Genomic DNA, 21,795 nt, shown 5'->3' with positions numbered 1-21,795 from the left:
ATTTTTTATGTCTCTAACTTTTGCCTGGATCGCCCTTTCAGATTTTCAATCCATCGAGACGCTCATTTTTGCATAAGCCGCCTTTTTGGGTTTTCAACTTAGCAAGCTATTCTGTTTTTATTTTTAAGGCGAAGTATTTCTTGACTGCATCTGAATTCACAAGACGAGTGAAATCCTCCCCATCCATAGTTGTAAGTATCAAAGCACCGCCTGGAAAGGCTCTCTTAACAACATATGGACCTTCATAGTTTGGAGTCCACTTGCCCCTGGAATCGGGCGCGAAAGACAAGAATTTCTTGAGCACAAGGTCACCTTCTCGGAACACACGAGGCTTGACCTTCTTATCAAAGGCTTTCTTCATCCTTTGCTGATATAACAGACCATGGCACATGGCAGTCAATCTCTTTTCTTCTATCAAATTCAGCTGGTCATAACGACTCTGAACCCATTCAGCATCAGTCATCTTGGCTTCCATCAAGACTCTCATTGATGGGATCTCCACCTCTACTGGGAGCACAGCTTCCATGCCGTAAACAAGAGAGAAAGGGGTTGCCCCTGTTGAAGTGCGGACAGATGTACGATAACCATGCAAAGCAAATGGCAGCATCTCATGCCAATCTTTGTACGTAACAACCATCTTCTGGATAATCTTCTTGATATTCTTGTTAGCAGCTTCAACAGCCCCATTCATCTTGGGTTTGTAAGGAGAGGAATTATGATGTGCTATCTTGAACTCGCTACACAGCTCTTTCATCATCTTGTTGTTCAAGTTAGATCCATTATCAATAATGATCTTATCCGGCACACCATAACGGCATATGAGTTGATTCTTGATAAAGTTTACAACCACCTGCCTGGTCACGTTTGCATATGATGCCGCTTCAACCCACTTGGTGAAGTAATCAATTGCTACGAGAATAAATCTATGACTGTTGGACACTTTCAGTTCTATCATGCCAATCATGTCAATTCCCCACATGGAGAAGGGCCAAGGTGATGAAATCACATTCAGAAGTGTTGGGGGAATATGAATCTTATCCGCATAAATCTGACACTTATGGCATTTCTTCACATATTTGCAGCAGTCGGACTCCATTGTCAGCCAATAGTAGCCTGCTCTCAACATCTTTCTAGCCATGGCATGTCCATTGGAATGAGTACCAAATGAACCCTCATGGACTTCAGTCATTAACAGGTTTGCTTCGTGTCTATCCACGCATCTGAGCAGAACCATGTCAAAATTCCTTTTATAGAGCACATCGCCATTGAGGTAGAAACTGCCAGATAATCTTCTCAAAGTCTTTCTATCTTTCATAGATGCCCCAGGCGGGTAAATATGGCTTTGAAGAAAACACTTGATATCATAATACCACGGCTTATCATCTTGCGCCTCCTCTACTGCAAATACATGAGTTAGTCTGTCCAAGCGCATCACGGTGATATTGGGAACTTCATTCCAAAGTCTAACCACGATCATTGAAGCAAGTGTAGCAAGAGCATCTGCCATCTGATTCTCATCTCGAGGAATATGATGGAAGTCAACTTTAGTAAAGAACGTTGAAATCCTCCTTGCATAATCTCTATATGGGATGAGGCCAGGCTGATTCGTCTCCCATTCACCCTTAATCTGATTAACAACAAGGGCCGAATCACCATAAACATCAAGATGCTTGATCCTAAGATCAATACACTCTTCCAATCCTATAATACATGCCTCATACTCAGCCATGATATTCGTGCATTTGAAAGTTAGCCTTGCTGTCAAAGGAAAATGTGTGCCCTGAGGAGTAATAATCACTGCCCCAATACCATTTCCATATTGATTTACAGCGCCATCAAACACCATGCTCCATCGAGAACCAGGTTCTGGCCCTTCATCGAGCGTAGGCTCATCACAATCTTTCATTTTCAAATACAGAATCTCCTCATCCGGGAGGTCATACTGAACTGACTGATAATCCTCAATTGGTTGATGTTCCAAGTAATCAGCCAAGATACTACCTTTAATCGCCTTCTGAGCTCGATACTTTATATCATACTCAGATAACAACATTTGCAACAGGCAATCCTCCCAGTTAGAGCAGGATTCTCAAAGATATACTTGATTGGATCCATTTTGGATATCAACCAAGTCGTATGATTTAACATATACTGGCGTAAGCGCTTAGCTACCCAAGCCAAAGCACAACATGTCTTCTCAAGCATCGAGTATCACGACTCACACTCAGTGAACTTGTTACTCAGGTAGTAGATAGCATACTCTTTCTTCCCTGATTCGTCTTGCTGACCAAGGGCACAACCCATTGAGTCTTCGAGAACTGTCAGATACATAATCAATGGTCTCCCTTCCACAGGCGGAGATAGAATCGGAGGCTTAGACAAATACTTTTTAATACTATCAAAGGGTTTTGGCAATCTTCGGTCTAATCATGAGACTGATCTTTTCGGAGGATCTTGAATATCGGCGCACATGTGGCAGTCATATGGGATATGAATCGGGAAATATAATTCAAGCGGCCAAGAAAACCTTGGACTTGCTTCTTGGTTTTGGGCGCAGGCATCTCTTGTATTGCTTTGACCTTCGCAGGATCAACTTCAATACCTCTTTCACTGACAACAAAACCCAATAACTTGCCGGAACGGACTCCAAATGTACACTTGTTAGGATTCAGACGAAGCTTATACTTCCTCAAATGCTGAAAAAAGCTTCAAAAAGTGCTCTACATCTTCAACTTCCGTTCTTGACTTTGCAATCATATCATCAACATACACCCTGATCTCCTTGTGCATCATATCATGAAACAAGGTAGTCATAGCTCATTGATACGTGGCTCCGACGTTCTTCAAACCGAAGGGCATCACTCGATAACAAAATGTTCCTCAAGGTGTGATGAATGTTGTCTTCTCCATATCCTCGGGTGCCATTTTAATTTGGTTAAATCCGGAAAATCCGTCCATAAATGAGAAGACATTGAATTAGTTGTATTATCTAGCAACACATCAATATGTGGTAAAGGGAAATCATCTTTCGGACTAGCTTTATTCAAGTCTCTATTGTCCACACATATTCGGACTTTTCCATCTTTCTTAGGCACAGGCACAATATTGGCCACCCACTGAGGATATGTAGAAGTCGCCAGAAACCCCGCATTAATTTATTTCTGAACTTCCTCTTTGATTTTCACTGCCATATCAGGATGAGTTCTTCTAAGCTTCTGCTTCACAGGGACGCACTCAGGCTTCAAAGGGTGGAAATGTTGCACGATATCAATATCTAGACCAGGCATGTCTTCGTACGACCAGGCAAAAACATCGACATATTCTCGCAGCAACTCAATCAACCCCTTCTTACATATTCTTCCAGGAGTGCCCCAATCTTTACTTCGCGAACACAATCTTCAAACCCCAAGTTGACTGTTTCCAGATTCTCAAGATGTGGCTGAATGATCTTCTCTTCATGCTCAAGTAGATGGGTAATCTCATCAGGAATCTCTTCAACATCATCTTCTTCTTCTTCAAATACAAGGAATTCAAAGTTGGGAGATGGTGTTGGATCATTATGTTCAATGGGTTTGATTAACCTGCATAATGATTTTGGATATAAAAGAGATTTTAGAATTCAAACAAGGCAAATTATTATGCAGATGGAAAGATTGACTTTATTTTATTTTTTTAGGGTTTTATGTGATCACCAATTTCATGCAAAAGCGAAAAGGGAAAATAATTGGAAAAACAAACATTTAACATGATTTTATTGAATGAAAATATCATTGTATTTATGAGCCAACGATGTCATCACTCCTCCTTTTGGCATGGGAGGAGGGTTTTTAAACACAATGAACATTACTTTGACTTATGGAAAACTGTTGGAACATCAACAGCGACCCAATTATTGCAGACCCCTCCGGGGATGACAAAGTTTCCAGAATCCTCTGCATCCTCTTCCAAAATAGCAGTAGCTTCCTCGTCTTGACCGATGTGGATGAATCCACCACTCTTGAACAACCCTTGCTTGTTGAAGACACCAGAAGAATACCCTATGCCAGCCCGGGATTTGTTATCTTCCAGCTTAATCATTTGCCCCAATCCAACAGTTGTACCATGCTCAATGGCAAACTTAGCATCTCTATAGGACGCAAATGAAGAAGTTCCCTTCTTAATAGGCTCAACAATAGATAAAGCTTGGAACAACGTTCCAACTTCATCCTCAGCATCTATATAAGTGAAGGAAGACAAATGTCTAACCAAGAGAGCCTTTTCTCCCCCTACCACCACTAGTTTCTTATTTTTGACAAACTTCAATTTCGGGTGTAGGGTGGATGTCACGGCACCTGCCTCGTGAATCCATGGTCTGCCCAACAGACAGCTATACAATGGGTAAATGTCCATGACCTGGAAGGTGATCTGGAAATCACTTGGTCCAATTTTGACTGGGAGTTCAACCTCTCCAATCACAGTTTTACGAGACCCATTGAAAGCTTTCACCACCACTCCACTCTGCCTCATGGGAGGCCCCTGATATGACAATTTCGCAAGAGTGGATTTTGGCAACAAATTCGATGATGACCCAGTGTCCACCAGCACATTGGACATGGCATCATCTTTGCATCTCATAGATATGTGTAATGCCAAGTTGTGGTCTCTTCCCTCCTCGGGGAGATCAGCATCACAAAAACTCAAATTGTTACAAGCGGTGATGTTTGTAACAATACTGTCAAATTATTCTATTGTGACGTCATCATCCACATACGCCACATCCAACACCTTCTACAGAGCTTCTCGGTGTGGTTCTGAATTCATCAGCAAGGATAGTACAGAGATCTTGGATGGCGTCTGTAGAAGCTGATCTACTACGTTCTACTCACTTCTCTTGATGAGCCTCAACATCTCATCACAGTCTTCTTTCGCATTGCCACTCTGGCCAATAGAGACAGAAGTTCTCAATGTAGAGGCAGGTTTGGCAACAAGTGCAGGATTCAGAGAATTCACAACAATCCCAACTGGGCGTTCGGCGTAATCAGCAACGTCAGCCCTTCGAACATCAGCTTGAGGTTTCGGTGGAGCCGAGAAGACACGACCATTACGGGTCAGGCCGCTGACGTCAGCAATATTAACAACAGAGGTAGAGGGCAGGGGCACCTCTTTCCCATCCTCTAATGCTACAGCATTGTAGCGATAGGGAACCTCCTTCTCAGAAGAATATGGCACGGGCCAGCTGGTTTAATGGTCAAAGAAGGAGAAGCCTTTTGCTTGCTACCATCGTACTTGATAATAACAGGCTCAGGGATCCGAAATACCGGAGAAATTACGTTGACTTCATCAGCATCTTCGTCAACATTTTTGTTTTGAAGTATCTCAATGACTCCTTCATCCAGCATTTCTTGAACATCTCTGTGCACTTGGCGACATCCTATTTGGTTAACAGTGCAAACTCGGCATCTATCGTGGTCGTGCTCGTAATGACTGTACTCACACAGCAATCTATGCATCTCGACCAGAGATTGTCAAATATTGCTGACATATTTGACTTTGTATTTACCAGGGCAGCCTTGGACCATGTTGACAGACTTCCCATGCTCGGGCAATGGGTTCTTCTTTACATTAGGACCTACGTCCTCGAAACACAGAATACCACATCTCACAAGGTCTTGAACCTTGGTCTTCAGTGGGTAGCAATTTTCCACGTCATGTCCGAGAGCACCGGAATGATAAACACAGTGTAATTCGGGCTTATACCACCACTGAGGGTTGGTAGGTATAGCCGGTGGGTCTCGTAGAGTAATCAACTTCCTCTCTATTAAAGAGGGATATAATTCTACATATGTCATGGGAATAGGATCGAAGGTGACCCTCTTCCTCTCGTAGCTTGTACTGGCTTGATTATTGTTTCGAGGCTGGTAGGCCTGCTGTTGAGGACGATGTTGTTGTTGTTGATATTGTGGATGTTGTTGTTGCTGATTATTGTTGTGATGCTGATACTGTTGATTATCTCTGAACACAGGTGCTATGTGAGCCACCTGGTGCTGGTTACCGGCATGACGCACGGTCTTCCTCCTCACCGAGGGTCTTCTTGGTTTCACATGGGAGGTCACAGCATGTGCCTCACCATCTTTCTTCTTTCCAAACGTCCCATATCGTTTGGTAGAAGAGCCTTCTTCTCTGGTCAGGCGCCCTTCCCTGACTTCTTCTTCAAGACGCATCCCCATATTCACCATCTCGGTGAAGTCAGAAGGAGCGTTGGCGATCATCCGCTCATAATAAAAAGAACTCAAGGTCTTCAAAAAGATCTTGGTCATCTCTTTCTCCTCCAGCGGGGGCACAATCTGTGCTGCTACCTCTCACCACCTCTGGGCGTATTCTTTGAAAGTTTCCTTGTGCTTCTGGGACATGGCTCTCAATTGATCCCTATCGGGAGCCATATCCACGTTATACTTGTATTGCTTGACGAAGGCCTTGCCAAGGTCATTGAAGGATTGGATGTTCGCGCTATCCAAGCCGATATACCATCTCAGGGCGGCACCGAACAAACTGTCCTGGAAATAGTGAATGAGAAGTTGGTCATTATCGGTCTGAGTCGACATTTTCCTGGAATACATGAACAGGTGGCTGAGAGGGCAAGTATTTCCCTTGTACTTTTCAAAGTCAAGTACCTTGAACTTTACAGGGATTTTCACATTAGGGACCAAACAGAGTTCAGCAGCAGACTCACCGAAAAGGTCTTTTCCTCGAAGAGTTTTCAATTCCTTGCGGAGTTCAAGAAAGTGATCATTCATAGCATCCATCGTTTCATAGGCATCTGGGCCCTCAGACGGCTCAGAATGGTAGATGGTGTTGTCTACTCTGGGCATAGTATGCACGACAGGAGGAGGAATGGCTAGGACCGGGCTAGATGCCGACAGAGAAGCAGAAGTGGGTGCAGGAGCCTCAATCATGAAGTTGGGAGGCATTCCCCACGGAAAGCCGGCTGGCATGGCTGTTGGTGCGAAGTGGGCGTTGGCCGCAGGCATAATTGAAGAGACAATCTCAGAGATGACTGTCCTCTGGAGAGGAGTTGAAGGTGTCGGAGACGACTGGCTCTGGGCAGCCATGAATGACTTCATCAAGGCAATCAATCTGGCTACTTCCTCCTTAAGCTCACGGTTCTCTTGTTCCAAATGATCCATTAGTCTTGATGCGTTGGCTCGGGTGTAGTACCGGTGAGTCAGCTTGTCTTCAAAATAAATGAAGAACACAGAGTTAGACCATAGAACAAGAAGCCTGGAGCAAAACCTGCTTATGCACATGATGCATGCAATGCTTGTGCATATGATTTATTTTTTTATTTATCAGAGGAACTTTAGAGTTCTATTTGCAAATATTGGAACATTTATCACATATGGAAATATCATATTAATAACATTTGGAAATATTTTTACACCAGAGAAGTACAGTCTTGGTAACCCAATATAATACAAGAGAGAAGGAAAATGAATATCCTATGGAACCCTAGAAGCAATCATCTAAAGCTCTAGACACAGGAAGATAGGATGCACGAAGCCTCTTCACCTCCCTCTCATAGGCTGCCTCCATGTCTGCCTTATCTTTGGCGAGTCGATCGTACTTCCTCTTCCAAAATATGGAGGACTGAGGAAGTAGAGAAGTCCATGCATCAGCAGGATCATCAATAACCTGGTGCTCCAGGAACTCTATCAAAGCATCCTTCTCCTTGATCTACTGAAGCAACTCTTCTCGTTCACGGATCCAAGCACGCGAATGGTCTTTGTCTTTCAACTCCTCTACTCCTTGGTTGGGGAGGGTTGAAGGCCTAACCAAACTAAAGGTGTAGGTCTTGGATACTCATAAGGCATGAGGTACTCGGAAGCTCTCCTCCTAACCCAAGAAGTATAAGGCTCCAAAGCGATACAGTTCTTCGGACCTAGCTCCTTTCTTCCTTTCCTATGGATCTTGCGCCAAGCGCGGACCATCCTTCCCTTCAAGCCCTGGGGATCTTTACCCTCCTGAAAGAACACACCCTCTAACAGAATGTTATTGGGTTTAGCCTTTAGGGGGAACCCAAGCTGTCGACGTGCCAAAATAAGGTTGTAGTTAATCCCATCACATGTACCAAGAAGAGGCACATTGGAGAATTCACCACAAGAGTCGATAATCTGCACACTATCATATACATGGTTGTACCAAAAGATATCATCATTAGTGAGAGACATAAGTCTCGTAGACCACCGTAGACATCCTTTGTTCTCCTTGAAGGCGACCGTCTGTGGCAAGTGCGAAATAAACCACTTGTACAACAGTGGCAAACAACACACAATGGTACCACCACCCTTTGCATTCCTCATATGCAAAAAAATTAAGTGTTACCCAACAGAGTCGGAACGAGATTAAGAGTAGAGAAAATCCTTATAGTGTTCACATCCATAAACTTGTCGATGTTGGGGAATAACACTAGCCCATAGATGAGAAGTACAAATATGGCCTCAAAGGCGTCCTCACTCATGGCCTTCCCATACATAGTAGCTTGAGAAATGAGGAACTCAGAAGGGAGACCTTCAATTCCACCTTTGGTAGTCATATGAGCACCAACTAGAGATTCATCTATATGCAACATATCAGCTATCTCTTGAGAAGTAGGAACACTCTCTAAGCCACTGAACGACAACTGGTCTAGAATAGGTATACCCACAAGGTAGGCGTACTCCTCAAGTGTAGGCAAAAGCTGGAAATCCGGAAATGTGAAGCAACGGTACAAGGGATCATAGAACTGCACCAATACACTCATCAATCCTTCATCTACTTGAGTAGTCAGAACAGATAGAAGCTTCCCAAAACGAGCCTTGAAACCCAAGGGATCTAATACATAGGATGTCAAATTCCTTAGCTCTTTCAAGTCGGGTTGTCTAAAACTGTACTTCTTTGTATTCCTTCTTTTTCTTTCCATGTCTGAAAATTTGCAAATAGACCTCTTAGGTTCCTTGAAAAATTCTTATTGATGATATGGATGCAAATGGGTGCATGAATGCATGGATGCAACAATCACACTCAAGGATCAAGCAAAGCACACCAAACAAAGGTCAAGGGATGGATCATGTCATCCTTAATATCAATCATCCATTTTAGTGGATTATGGTTTACACCTTATCAATACCCAAGTTCCATTGATATTAAGGATACAAGAACCGATCAACCATGAATCAAGGGTTTGTTCCAAGTCACGAGCATGGAGTCTTGGTTAAGAACCACCCAACGAGAGTGTACTAGGGTTTAAACCTGCCAAACATGTTCTATAAGAGGTTCCCATAGTCATCATCCCATCTTTCGGATATTATCGGAGAAACGACTACTCGTATTCCAAAAATATTCTCAAGAGAGACTCTTATGAGTGTAGTATCGCTTAACAATCGTATCAAATCTTACACTTGAACGACTTTCACACTACATCCTAAGAATAGGCCAAGATGGTTTGGTAAACTAAGGTCCTTGGCTTCTAAGGTCTATATTGGAAAGAGTAATGTCTAACCACAACTACTTGTGTGACATTATTGATCCCATCATGACCTCCACCAAGTGAATGGACTTGTAAGTCAACTTGCTAAGGAATAACTCCACACAAGTCAACAAGACTATGCCATTCTCCTATCCTAAGTTCACTCGAGTCCGGGTATAGAACTCATCTCACAAGGATCACCAAGCATACAAGGAATTAATATTCAAGCAATTCAATCATTACATACAATACAGTAATCCTAAATTGCACAAAAATATGTCACCAAAATAATATACACAACAATACAACCAATATGAAAAGTAGACAAAACCACTAGGCAAATGTCCCCACCAGAGTCGCCACTTTTCTGTAGCGAGGTATTCGTTACCATTAGAGATATTGACTAAATCTAAGGTAAACCATACAAGTCGAGTCGCCACCGCACTTCTATTTATCCAAAGGAATGGTTAGAAAGCGAACAAAAACCTAAAAGTTTTATCGAATCAAAAACTAGTAAAAATGTCAGAGATCGGGGTAAGGGGGTTGGTTATGCAATGGGAAGGTTTTAAGCACCCAAAACATCCTAGGTACTCCTAGGGATCCCTTTTCACATTTGTTGTAAGGTTGGTATTTTGTGAAAATTTTGTTTGTGCAAACATGATTGAAGAGATGAGAAGAGATTATACAAGTTATTTATAATTTGTGTTTGGATGGATGAACCCATTGCCTACGTATAATCTTAAAAAAGATTAGGATCAAAACCTCGTAGTTCGGGGTAAAAATCTCAAAATGAGTTGGTGAATTGATTGGTACAAAAGCCTTAAGGTCTTTTGTTATCCAAGGGAAAAAACTGTACCTAAAACCACAAATCCACCATGTGAGGATAGCTTCAACAAGCTAGTGAGGGGTTAACCCTATAATAAGCATGGAAGACTCATTGTCCATCACTAAGGTTATAGGTGAGTATTACATCTACCTCAAGGATAACTCAAACCTAATAGCTAAAGGTTATGAAAAAGTTTTGATAAAGAGAGTGGCCATTGAAACCACAAAAAAGGATTTGAATGAGTTATATTTACCAATGAAAAGTATTTACAAAATATGGTCAAAGTTGACTTAAAGATTCAATTCAAAATAAGTGTTAGGAAAAGAAAGTTTGAAAATCAAAAGCATAAGGCTTAGGTTTCTAATGTTTGAAAATAAGTGTTAATGTTTGCACAAAAGAGTTTTGGCTTGGGTTAGAGTGGAGGGAAGAAGAAGAATGGCTAAAGTCCTAAATATATAAGAGATAAGGGATAAGAAATAACACCACAAATGGAGTTCCTCTCTTGAGATCACATTGATGATCCAAGTAGCTCCCATCCTTTGGAATATGCAAGCAAAATAGGTATAAGCTCAAGCAATCAACATAATCAAACAAGCTTCTTAGAAGATCCCCAATGGCTCTTATATCTTTCACTTTGGATGAACATGGCAATGATTCTTCAAGTTGAACTCTCATAGGATCCCCTAGCACAAAAACACACACACATCAAAGAGTCTTATGAGGAAAATCAAGAATGGACAAGAGTGAGTCTAGAGGTTTGATCCTTCTAATCCATCTTCAACATTAAGGTCCTTTTACTCCAATTTGCATAGGGAAAGTCCTAGAAACTAAGTCTATTTGTCCATTTCTTTGCATTTGGTCCACAACAAGCAAAACAAAACACAAGCACAATAATATATATACAATTATATGCTCAAGTGAGCAAAAGGAAAATTGCATTAACATAAACATGTGCTCAACTGAGCAAAGGAAAAAGCAAATGAATAATATGTACAAGAATAGTAAATTGCATAAATGTAAAGAGCAAGAATTAAATGTTAATGGTTAATAGTTAGTGTTAATAGTTAGTGTGTCATAAGACAAATTTAGCGCTATGTTAAGCAATCGTAATTGGACTTATGTAGAAGTCACAACTATCTGAGGCCGGTCAATAATAATGTAGGCAATAACACAAGTTAGAGGTCTTGATTAGTGAATCAAACTCCAACAACTTGCCATGCCAAAAAGAAGATGAGAAATGATCTTGTATTGATTTAGGTCCTTTGCATGATTTAGGAAGCAATCTATCCTTAATGTAAAGCCATTCACTTGATCTATGATCAAGATGAATTAGATTTGAATCAAGGAAGATTAAACCTCCCTAATAAATGTTAACCACCAATCTTTAACTCATTGATCAAAAAAGAAAAAGAAGAAGGAGAAGAAGAAGAAGAATTAAGGTGCATTAATGGAAATGGTATGTAATAATCCACAAGTGTTGACCAAAGATAGAGAAGATCAAGGTCAAACAATAGAAAACATAAGCGAAATGAAGACTAGAAGTCAAGAAACAAATAAAATATTTTTGGCATTTTTAATATTTCAAATAAAACTTGAATTAAAATAATAAAGAAAGATCAAACTTCAAACTCACTTCAAATCAACTTTGAAAAGTCCAAGTGAATCATCCCAAGTTCAACAAGGTCAAACAAAGTTTGACAAAAAATTTCAGCATTTTTAAAAGTCATAAACTATTTTAAATAAATTAAAAATGCATAAAAATAACCTAATTGAACTAAAATCTCAAATAAATCTCAAATCATTTAATAAATTGATGAGAATATTTTTCATAGATCTATCATCATTCAAAGAGGTTGGAAAAATATTTTTGTATTTTTTGAATATCAAAAACTATTTAAAATAAATTAAAAATAACCAGAAAAGAGAAAATTCATGAAAAATATCGAATGATAAAATAAAAATATTAAAAATCATTTTTAGAAACTTGAAATTAAAAGAGAAATAATGCAATTGGTCTCACAATTTTTGGACCAATAATGAGAGAGATATGAATTTTAGAAATAAAATGGAATTAAAAGAAATAAAAGAAATTAAAATCAGAAAATGGAAAATGTGAAAAAGCGTGAGCCATTGGATCTAAGCTCATTAATTGAGCTGGCAGATCAGAGAGTCCACGCGCGCACGCTCACCAAACACCAAGGTTAATGCATCACATGGAACCTCAAAAAAAGTCATAACAAGGCATGGTTGAGATTCAATCTGGAAAAGGAGATGGACGCTCCTGATTGAATCTGGAGAACGGATGGTGGCCAGCGCCACCGTCTTCTCCGGCCAGCTCCGGCAAAGTCCAAAATTTGCAGAGATTCAAAAGGCAACCAAAATGCACGATCCAGACATCATTCGAAAGTTGGGGAGATGTACATCACCCCTGTACCACTCAATTCCACTCTAGATCTCTAGATTGGAAGAAATCAGAGGTGGAAATTCTCTGGTGTTCAAGTGAACTCAATGATTTTCAAAAATTGAAAGCACAATAATGTTGCCTCTATGCAGAGGAGTTCAGATCACACAATAACAAAGCAAATGGAACAATATACAAGCTGGTTCAAAGAAAAATTAAGTTGAATAAAACCTTTGAATTGCAAGGATGTGAGTCAAGATCTTTGGATTCTTTTACGAACAGTAAGCACTATGGATCAAGTAGAAAAGGTTTAGGAACTTTGAGATCTGAATATTGATCGATGAAATCAAAATTCAGATCTGAAAAATTTGAAGAGAAATGCAATAGTTCCTTTAGTGAGGGTTGAGTTTTCAATTGAGCAGCAATTGGGGCTCCTTAAGGTTGAGAAATTATGAAGCCAAGGCCTTGTATTTATAGATGAGCAAGGCTGAATGCATGAGCAAAATCGTGTGCATGAGTGAAGAGGGCCTCCATGCATGGGCCTGTACAGGCGCATAGAGGGCCCAATTCTGATTGGAATGGCAAGCTAAACATCACCAAATATGTTTTGGACGTGCATATGAGGTGTATTTGGATCACGCATGGCAATTGAAATGATTTTCACAAAATGCACTATTACATTGAAGCCTTCGAAAATGCCATGTCCAATATCAAAATGCAACCTTATGAATAATGGTTGGAAAGCTTATTGCATAAGGAACAAATGTCATGTTGATCAAAACTCCATTTGGGCCTTGGAAATTAGTGAAAATTGAACTAGAAGTGTAGGGTGCAAAACATGCATATGTGGAATTTTCAAAATTGGCCAAAGTTCAAGCCCTTCTGTCTCAGTGATGGAAGCTCCAAATGACAAAATCTTCAACATGAAAGTTGTAGATATTTTCAAGTAAATCAATTTGAACTCATATTTTGCATCATTTGGATTTTCGATGAAGAAGTTATGGGCACTTGAAGTTAGACTTTTTCACATTTCAATGCATTTGGTCCAAAGTGACCTATAATGTTTTGCATTATCACATGTATTTATTTTGAGATTTTGCAATTTTGTTCAACATAACATTTTAAGTAGACATCGTAATCTTTCCAATTCATTAAATCTCACCTCCAAATCATGAAAAATGAAGTAGTTATGTCCTGGTGAAGTAGACCTAAAATTAGGGTTTCAGTCAAAATGACCTATAATGTTTTGGAATGGATGATGACCTTCCAAGCTTCAAGTAAAATTTTGATGAACATTAAAGTTGTTCATATGGTTCTTAAGAACATATATGCTCTTAGGGTCATCTCCATTTGACAAACACATTAAAAGCTAGGTCTCAGTGTATTTCAAAATAGCCAGATGAATTGACTGATCAACTTCTCAAGTCCAAACCTCACATCTTGATGAATTGATGATTGAGGATACACAAATAAGTTCAAATATGCATGAAATGATGAATTGAAGAGTTTCCCTTAATTTTATTTGATCATGGGTTGAGGTTGCTTCATGAGCAAAGCACAGTTGATGAACAAATGAAATAAGGTTTCCTTGGGGAACAAGTCTTAAGCCTTTTGATTTGCTTTGATAAAAAATGATAAATTGATATGCTTGGGAGGCATATTTGATGGATGAGAGCTTTGGGAACCATAGCCATGCTTACCTTTATCTTCTCTTGACCATATCATTGCCTATAGGATATCTTAGAAGCTTTTGACCTTGTGACTACTCAAGCTACAAACCAAAGATGTTAGTGACATATTTTTGTGCTTTTGGTTAGTAAATAAAAATGAGAAAAGCAATGATATACAATTCAAGTATGCTTGGAGATCTCAAACCACTCACAAGAGATCCCACCCCAAAGGTAAGGAGCGAAGATGCTTATGATCCTTGAGGCAATGTGAATGTAATGCTATGATGCCATGAGGGATCTTAGGGTCAAAATTGGAGTCTTACAATATCTCAATAGAGAAATCAAGGCTTACGTAGTTATGGGTAGAAAAATATTTGTTTGTTGGTCGATTTTAGCGAAAGCTACTTTGTGTCAAATCGTCGAAAACATTGTTAGACTACCCAAAATAGGTGGAGAAACATTGCCTTGCATTGTTTTGAAACAAAGTACCTTTCGTTTTTGAAAAGGTTTGAAGGATTATTCACCCGGCGGTGAGAAAAGAAATTGATTAGCTTGATGTATTTTGAGTAATGGCGAGAACTTGGATGGGCGAGATATCCATCTCAAATCCTAGTCTCAGGAGGGCGTGGTATCCACCATGTTCCATTTCCATCTTATTTGCAAAAATGTTTAATAAGAATTAAGTGTTTTGAGTTTTGATTGAGAAAGGGTTTGAAGAAACCATATTGACAATTTTAAATGATGGCGAGGGATAAGATAGGCGAGGCATCCACCTCGAATCTTAATCTCAGGAATGCGTAGTATCCACCACGTTCCATTTCCATCCTTATTGAAAAGTGTTTAGATAGGAATTAAGTATTTTGAGTTTTGTTGTGAAAATGATTTGACATTGGATCAAGAATTGATGGACGTTTAAGAGAAATTTGAATGAGTGTTTGAGAGAACCAGAATAGATAAATTTGTATGATGGCGAGAGCTAGGGTAGGCGAGGCATCCACCTCGAACCCTAGTCTCAGGAATGCGTGGTATCCACCACGATTGATTTCCATCTTTATTTAAAAGGTCTTAAATATGAATTAATATTTTTTTAAGTTTTTATTATGAAAAATGACTTGACATTGGATCGAGCATTTGATGACGGTTTGAAAGAAATGGAATAGAATGGGAGGAAGAAATGGATTGATTTGTTTATTGAGAAAACACTCGAAATTGGATGGAGTCTTATTTTTGATCTTTTGGAAATGGTTGATTTTATTCTTGTGTTAGTAGCTAACTAAACAGTCAAGCAATAAAGAAATAAAACAGTAAAATTATTACATGCCAGGGGAGTGGGGGGTACATTTTATCGAATGGGGATTCAAAGTAATAGAATAATTAAATCGGGCCCAAACAACAAGCAATGCGATGTATGAGTGTAAGTGCAAGAGAACTGTCTCATTGTAAGAAGGCCCAAGAGCAAGCCATGTGAAGAAAATAACACAACAAGTTATATTTACAACACACTTAAAAATTAAATCGAAAAGAGGTAAAATTGAGATTTGCACGGATGGAAATTGAGGGACACACAAAACCTAAATAATGTGCTCAAAGCCGGTTTGCGCATGTTGACAATAATTGAAATGTCATATGCGATTAACCAAAATGCGGCGAAATACTATCAATATATCGATAAATATAATCATGGATAAATAACAAGAATATTGCCAAATCCATAAATTAAAAATTGATGTTTAAACAATAAATCAAGGACAAACATTAAAATCAACAAGTGTTTTAAAAAAAGAGAAAAAAAATCATAAAAGGTTTAAAATAATAAAAAATGGTAATAATAATAAAAACTAGTAGGAAATGGAAAGTATATTAAAAAACAAGAATGCTAGAACCCAGGGATCAAATCCTGAACCTAAGGTTTACCAACCAACGTTTCTGCCACTAGGCTAGAACTATTTTGTTATTCAAGTATCGCCTGCACTACTATAAATAAAATAAACAGGCGTTGAATATAACTAAATAACAAATGTAACAGTAGCAGTAGCAGGACTGGCTTGATGACTTCCATCTTTTTACTGTAACTCAGAGAAAAAAACTCAAGACTTGACAAAATACACTAACAAATGAAAATGAAGATTAAACACAAAAAAAAATCAAATGATGCACATGGAAACACACACGGAAAAAGAAAGAACTCGAACATGTGAGTTACCGAAATACCAAGGTTGCTACCGCTTTGGGTTGTTGTTGCTGCAGGTAACGAAACTCGGTAATAGAACTGAGTCGAATGTTGTTGTTGTTGCCGGAAGAACGTCGAGTTGTGATGGGACGGTTCCGATTGTAGCCTTTCAGGTTGTAACAAGGGTGGTGGCGGAGAGCTTAAGGGATTTGTGGTTTTTATAGCTGAAGCGTGGAGTATGGAGGGTTATTTTTCTGTGTGAACAGTCTTCTTGAATCCTCTCTTTTTCTTTTTTGAATGGTAGCCGCCCCTCTCCCAAATTAGGGTTCTCTGTGAATAGTAATTTCCCTTTTATATGCTACTCATCTCTTTCCTCTGCTGTGTTTTCTGTTGTGTAGTGAAGCCTGTTCGTACGGAGGGTGCTTGGAGTTTTTTTTGTCCTCACCCTAGCTTGGTGGTCCCTACCTCAATTCTCTTCATTTTGAAAACTTTACTGTTGGTAAGAAAGGCTTCACCACTATAAACCTGCTTAGATGAAAATAGGATGTGTTTTTGACTTGAACTGATTTTGTGTGTTATGTGTTGCAGCAGTCCTGCTACATTGGCTATAGCCTCCCCAGCTAGTTGTGTGGCCTTAGCATGAGCAGCTTCCATGTCACCAGAGAAAAACCGACATGAACATTTTCTATAAGACAGTGGCTGCGACAAAAACCGTGAAAACAACAACGAGAACAAGGGCAAGTCGCCACTGCAATACAAACCAGAATTCCTAGCACTTGAAGGCCTTGCACTACTTTTTTGGAATTGCTTGTTGAACTTTCATTTGCCGTCTCCTGCATTCTGATAAGCTTGGCATAAATCTATTTTTCTCTTTAGCAAAGAGCTCGTCGTGAGTTCCAATTTCAGAAACACTTCCTTGCTGAAGTACAACGACAAGGTCCACTTTGCGAATAGTAGATAGTCGATGCGCGATTACAAGAGTTGTTCTACCAATCATGAACCTATCAAGAGCTTTTTGAACCAGCTTTTCTGACTCGGAGTCCAATGCATTCGTGGCCTCGTCTAGGAGAAGAATTATCGGGTATTTTAGTAGGTAGTAAGAGTCATGTCATGTATGTATGTGCCTGTTCCTCACGATTTCCCTATTTCATCAAGGCTATAACTTGGATGCGGACGAGCATTTGGATGAAAGAATGTCTGTCTAGGGACGTATACATTAGTACCTCTATGATAATACCTAAGCCAGTTTTGTTGTAGCTTAAGCATGTCAGCATCAAATGGTATCGGTGGGGAAATTGGAGGTGCAAGCGGCACATCATAGTTACGGTACATCTGAACATGTTGTAAGCCACCATAGAAACTGTCACAATCTCCAACAAGGACAGGCTCTTCAGATTTTCCCGTACCAAATGCAGGAACAGGAACATCGATATCTGGCCTTTGTCCTTTCCGATTTCTATTCAAGGTGTTCATGAAAAACACTTCAAGTGCTCCACCCATGCTTTCTCCTTGAAGATCAAGAATCTCCTTAAGCTTTTCAGCACCGAAGGCAAAAGCGTAACGAGTTCGATGTAAAGTGCTTTTGTTGACACTGCGGCCTAGGTTGTTGTCGCTTTTTTAGAGGATCCAAAATGTTCATGCACTTGATGGGGAATTCACTGGGTGTAGTCTCGCATGCCTTTGGAAAAGAGCACATCTCCCTGTAATTTTTCAGAAGCTCTTTACTGAGAAGCAAATCACCTCGATTAGATTCTGGTTTCTCAACAATTTCTGGAAGGGAGGATAATGGTTGCGGACCATCTATGGTGATATAGTTTTTCTCCCAATCAAATGTGTTGTAGTAGTCAAAAAATCTGTATAGCACCTCTAGAGAACCGCACAATGATGGATGAAAACGATTGATAATATATAAAACTAATATTTCAAGAGCATATGTTGAGAGCAGGCCATGGTGTGCACCAAGAAGTCGAATCTCATAATAGCACCAAGCTTGACTAAGATTATACTGCGTTTGAAGACATGGTTTTTCACGACAAGTTGGTCAACCTCTGCCAAAAAGCGCAGAGCATAGAGTCCAACCATCTGGTTGAAAGAGATGTCAACCGCTATACCTTTCACTGTGCATTTTACAACCTTTACCGGAGCACGTATATGATGTATATCTTTCACTTCATATTCGAGGTCTTCTCCACTTCCAAGTAGATTGCATATTGCTTGCGCCAAATCCTCCTCTACACTTTCTTGACTGAGAACTGTCAAGTCAATTTCTCCATCTAGAAGGTAGATTTTCAGTGGGACTGATCCAAACACGAAAACCTCTCCCCCATAGTAACCTCCAATCAGCCTCTGAATGAAATCAATGATCTACTTTCTATTCACCTCAAAAACAACATTAGGCTGAATTGTACACAGTATTTCCTGGGCCCTCTCTTCAACCATCAATAAAGCTCCTCATCAATTGGTAACTGCGGTGGGTTAGGCGAGAAGGACAATAACAAACTTTCTTGTACAATATCCATTCCTGCCAATATTAGAACTCAGATGTCCTCAAAAAAACATGAAAATCTATCAGCTACATAAACTGATATAGAAGCTCTTAATCTAAAACAAGTCATTAACAGCAAAAGAGAGTGAAGAAGAAGAAATCAAAACCCTAATCAGAAAAACCCTCCATTTTCATCAAACCCATTGATTCAGTGGACCCCACATTTCCTATCAGAAACAATGTTTATCTTGTCCAAATCGTCAGCATTAGAACCAAAAGAGTTAACAAGATCAGCAAAGAACCGAAGAAAAAGTGGCAATGAACAACCATGTACAATTGCTCCAAGAGTTCCAACTGTCATGAGAATATAATCCAACCCATCAGCAAATCTGAAAAGCTCACCAAACCCAACAGAAGCAACATTCTTAATCTTCTCATTTCCATCAGAAAAATCACAACTTTTGTTGTCGGGTAAAGAACTTTCCCCTTCCAGTTCCATTTGTTCCTTAGATTCTCCTCTTTCAGTAATTCTACATTACTCTCTTCACTTGGATGAACATCAGACATACAACAACGGTATACCGTAAACATGCAATTGGAATCTTGCAAAGCAATGACTTCATTTTGTTTGCACTGAACTGTATTAATCTCTTGAAAAGAAAAGCCGGCTCTGAATTCTTTGATTGATCAGTTAATTACTATTTAGAACACCATTGTTATCATAAACCAGGTTGATGTTTTCATGCCCAACTTTTCTCAAATATTCTTTTTCTAATATGCTTGATAGAACAAGTGATAACCCAAATTTCATCTCATACACAACAACTTGAATTGGTTGAATAATGTCATTAAATGCTGAGTACTCATCCATCAACCGATTAATGAAACACATTATTGTTTCCTGCCAACTGTGAGTGCGGTCAATAACTTGTTGTAGATCCTCTGCTTCAACATTACTCACCAAAACTTCCAAAGCAGCAATGTGATTGAGAAACTCATCACATTCTTTCATCAACTTCTTGTATTTCCAGGATTCAGAGTGGAACACAATCTTTCTTTGCAGCTTCCTACGTTCTTCCTGAAGCTTTTCTAGCCTTTCAACCTTTCTTTTATTAGCTTCTACTGTCAAAAACTGTCCTGCTAAATACCCCCACTCTTTCCGCACCTGAATTTCAAGTTCAAGTGATGATATTGTTTCTTCGAGCTGAGTGTACTTGCAATAGTGCTTCATGGCAGGATCAACTTCATTATAGCTAAGCAAGAGATGAATGCGCAATGCTATTAAAAAGTGGATCATATTGTTCACCAGACCCTGGCAAGATCCGATCAATAGCTCCTGCTGGTTTTGGCGATGCTGTATGTCTTGATCCAACACTATCCCCTTCCCTATATCTAGAAGGACCATAATTTTTACCATAAACTATATCATTTTCTTGTCGTAAAAAGCTTGAACTGAATTTTGAACTTAACGGCTGCTCAAAGGTTGATGCATAAGGATTATAGTGAGCAGAAACTCTTGATGCTCCAAAATCCGGAAGAGAAGTTGAATGGTTGCTATGAGGAATATCTGGTGGATATCTGGATACAGTGGAAGTTCCTCCAGGTCCGGTCAAATTAACATAAAATGAAGTATATTGAAAATCATGAACTGATTGTTGTTCATTGTGCAGGCACCAAGAAGACCATGATTCCAAAGTTTGATCATGAATAATGTCCAACACCAATGTAGAGCTCGGGATAAGATCAACTCTTTTGCATGATGCTTTGAAAATGCCTCACAAGCCCACGACATATGACCATCAAATAGTACCCCTTGTTGCTTCTGAGAAATATTTTTGGCGGTTTGGCGCGGTATACGGTTACCGGCAGTAGCATGGATGAAGCACTTTGCCATTCATGGACTTAAGTGTCCGACGTAGGAAATCATGCTGAAACAGAAGGAATGGGCCAGAGAATCGTCTATGTATCAATTAGCGCAGATGGCATGCTGCTTGGGTTTGTTTCGGATGCCATATCGGAGAAGGTTTATTCACTTAGAAAAGGAAAGAACGAAGTGATCGAAAGACACCTTGTACTCATCCTTGGGTAGAGTGACAAATCGGGCTCACTTTTGAAGCAGCTAGCAAATAAGCGTGTCGGTGATGGTGTTATTGTGGTGCTTGCATAGAAAACTGCTGATTTGGGATGATTGGGTAGAATCCGGTAATAGGTGTAGGTTGAGCACCAAAAGCTGAAATCATATTTGAAGGGCTCATTGTTTGTGATGGAAAATGGGGAGTTCTAGCAATGTTTTCTCAAAATTTCTGGCAATTAATACTCTGCAAAACCATCATATACACATCTAGGATAAAGATGGTAACACTCTCCAGGTTGAACACGGCCAGCTCTTCCTCTTGTTTGATGAGTAGAAGCCTTAGAGATCCATGTAGGAAGCAAACAAGGCGCATTATTCAGTGCATCATATGATGTTTCTTTTTCTTTTCCACAGTCCAGAACAAAAACAACATCATCTATTGTGATACTCGTTTTAGCAATATTTGATGCTAGCACTATTTTTCTCACTCCATCTTCAGGCTCTTCAAATATTTCTTTTTTCTCTGAACTAGCCATTGAGCCATGACACGTAAGCAACAAAACACGGTTTGGATATCCCAAGACAGTATTGTAAGACCCCAATTTTGGCCCTAAGATCCCTCATGGCATCATAACATTTCATTTGCAAAAGCCTCAAGGATCATAAGCATCTTGGTTCCCCTTGCCAT

General features: G+C 39.6%; 1 pseudogene; it reads right to left on the bottom strand.

The window, feature by feature from the left end:
* Nucleotides 1-17,643: 17,643 nt before the first annotated feature.
* On the bottom strand, nt 17,644-18,987 carry LOC127137677 (uncharacterized; annotated as a pseudogene).
* Nucleotides 18,988-21,795: the final 2,808 nt, after the last annotated feature.

Source organism: Lathyrus oleraceus, chromosome 1, assembly GCF_024323335.1.
Source record: "Lathyrus oleraceus cultivar Zhongwan6 chromosome 1, CAAS_Psat_ZW6_1.0, whole genome shotgun sequence".
In the NCBI taxonomy this organism is placed as follows: domain Eukaryota; kingdom Viridiplantae; phylum Streptophyta; class Magnoliopsida; order Fabales; family Fabaceae; genus Lathyrus; species Lathyrus oleraceus.
This window is presented reverse-complemented; position numbering and strand designations above follow the sequence as displayed.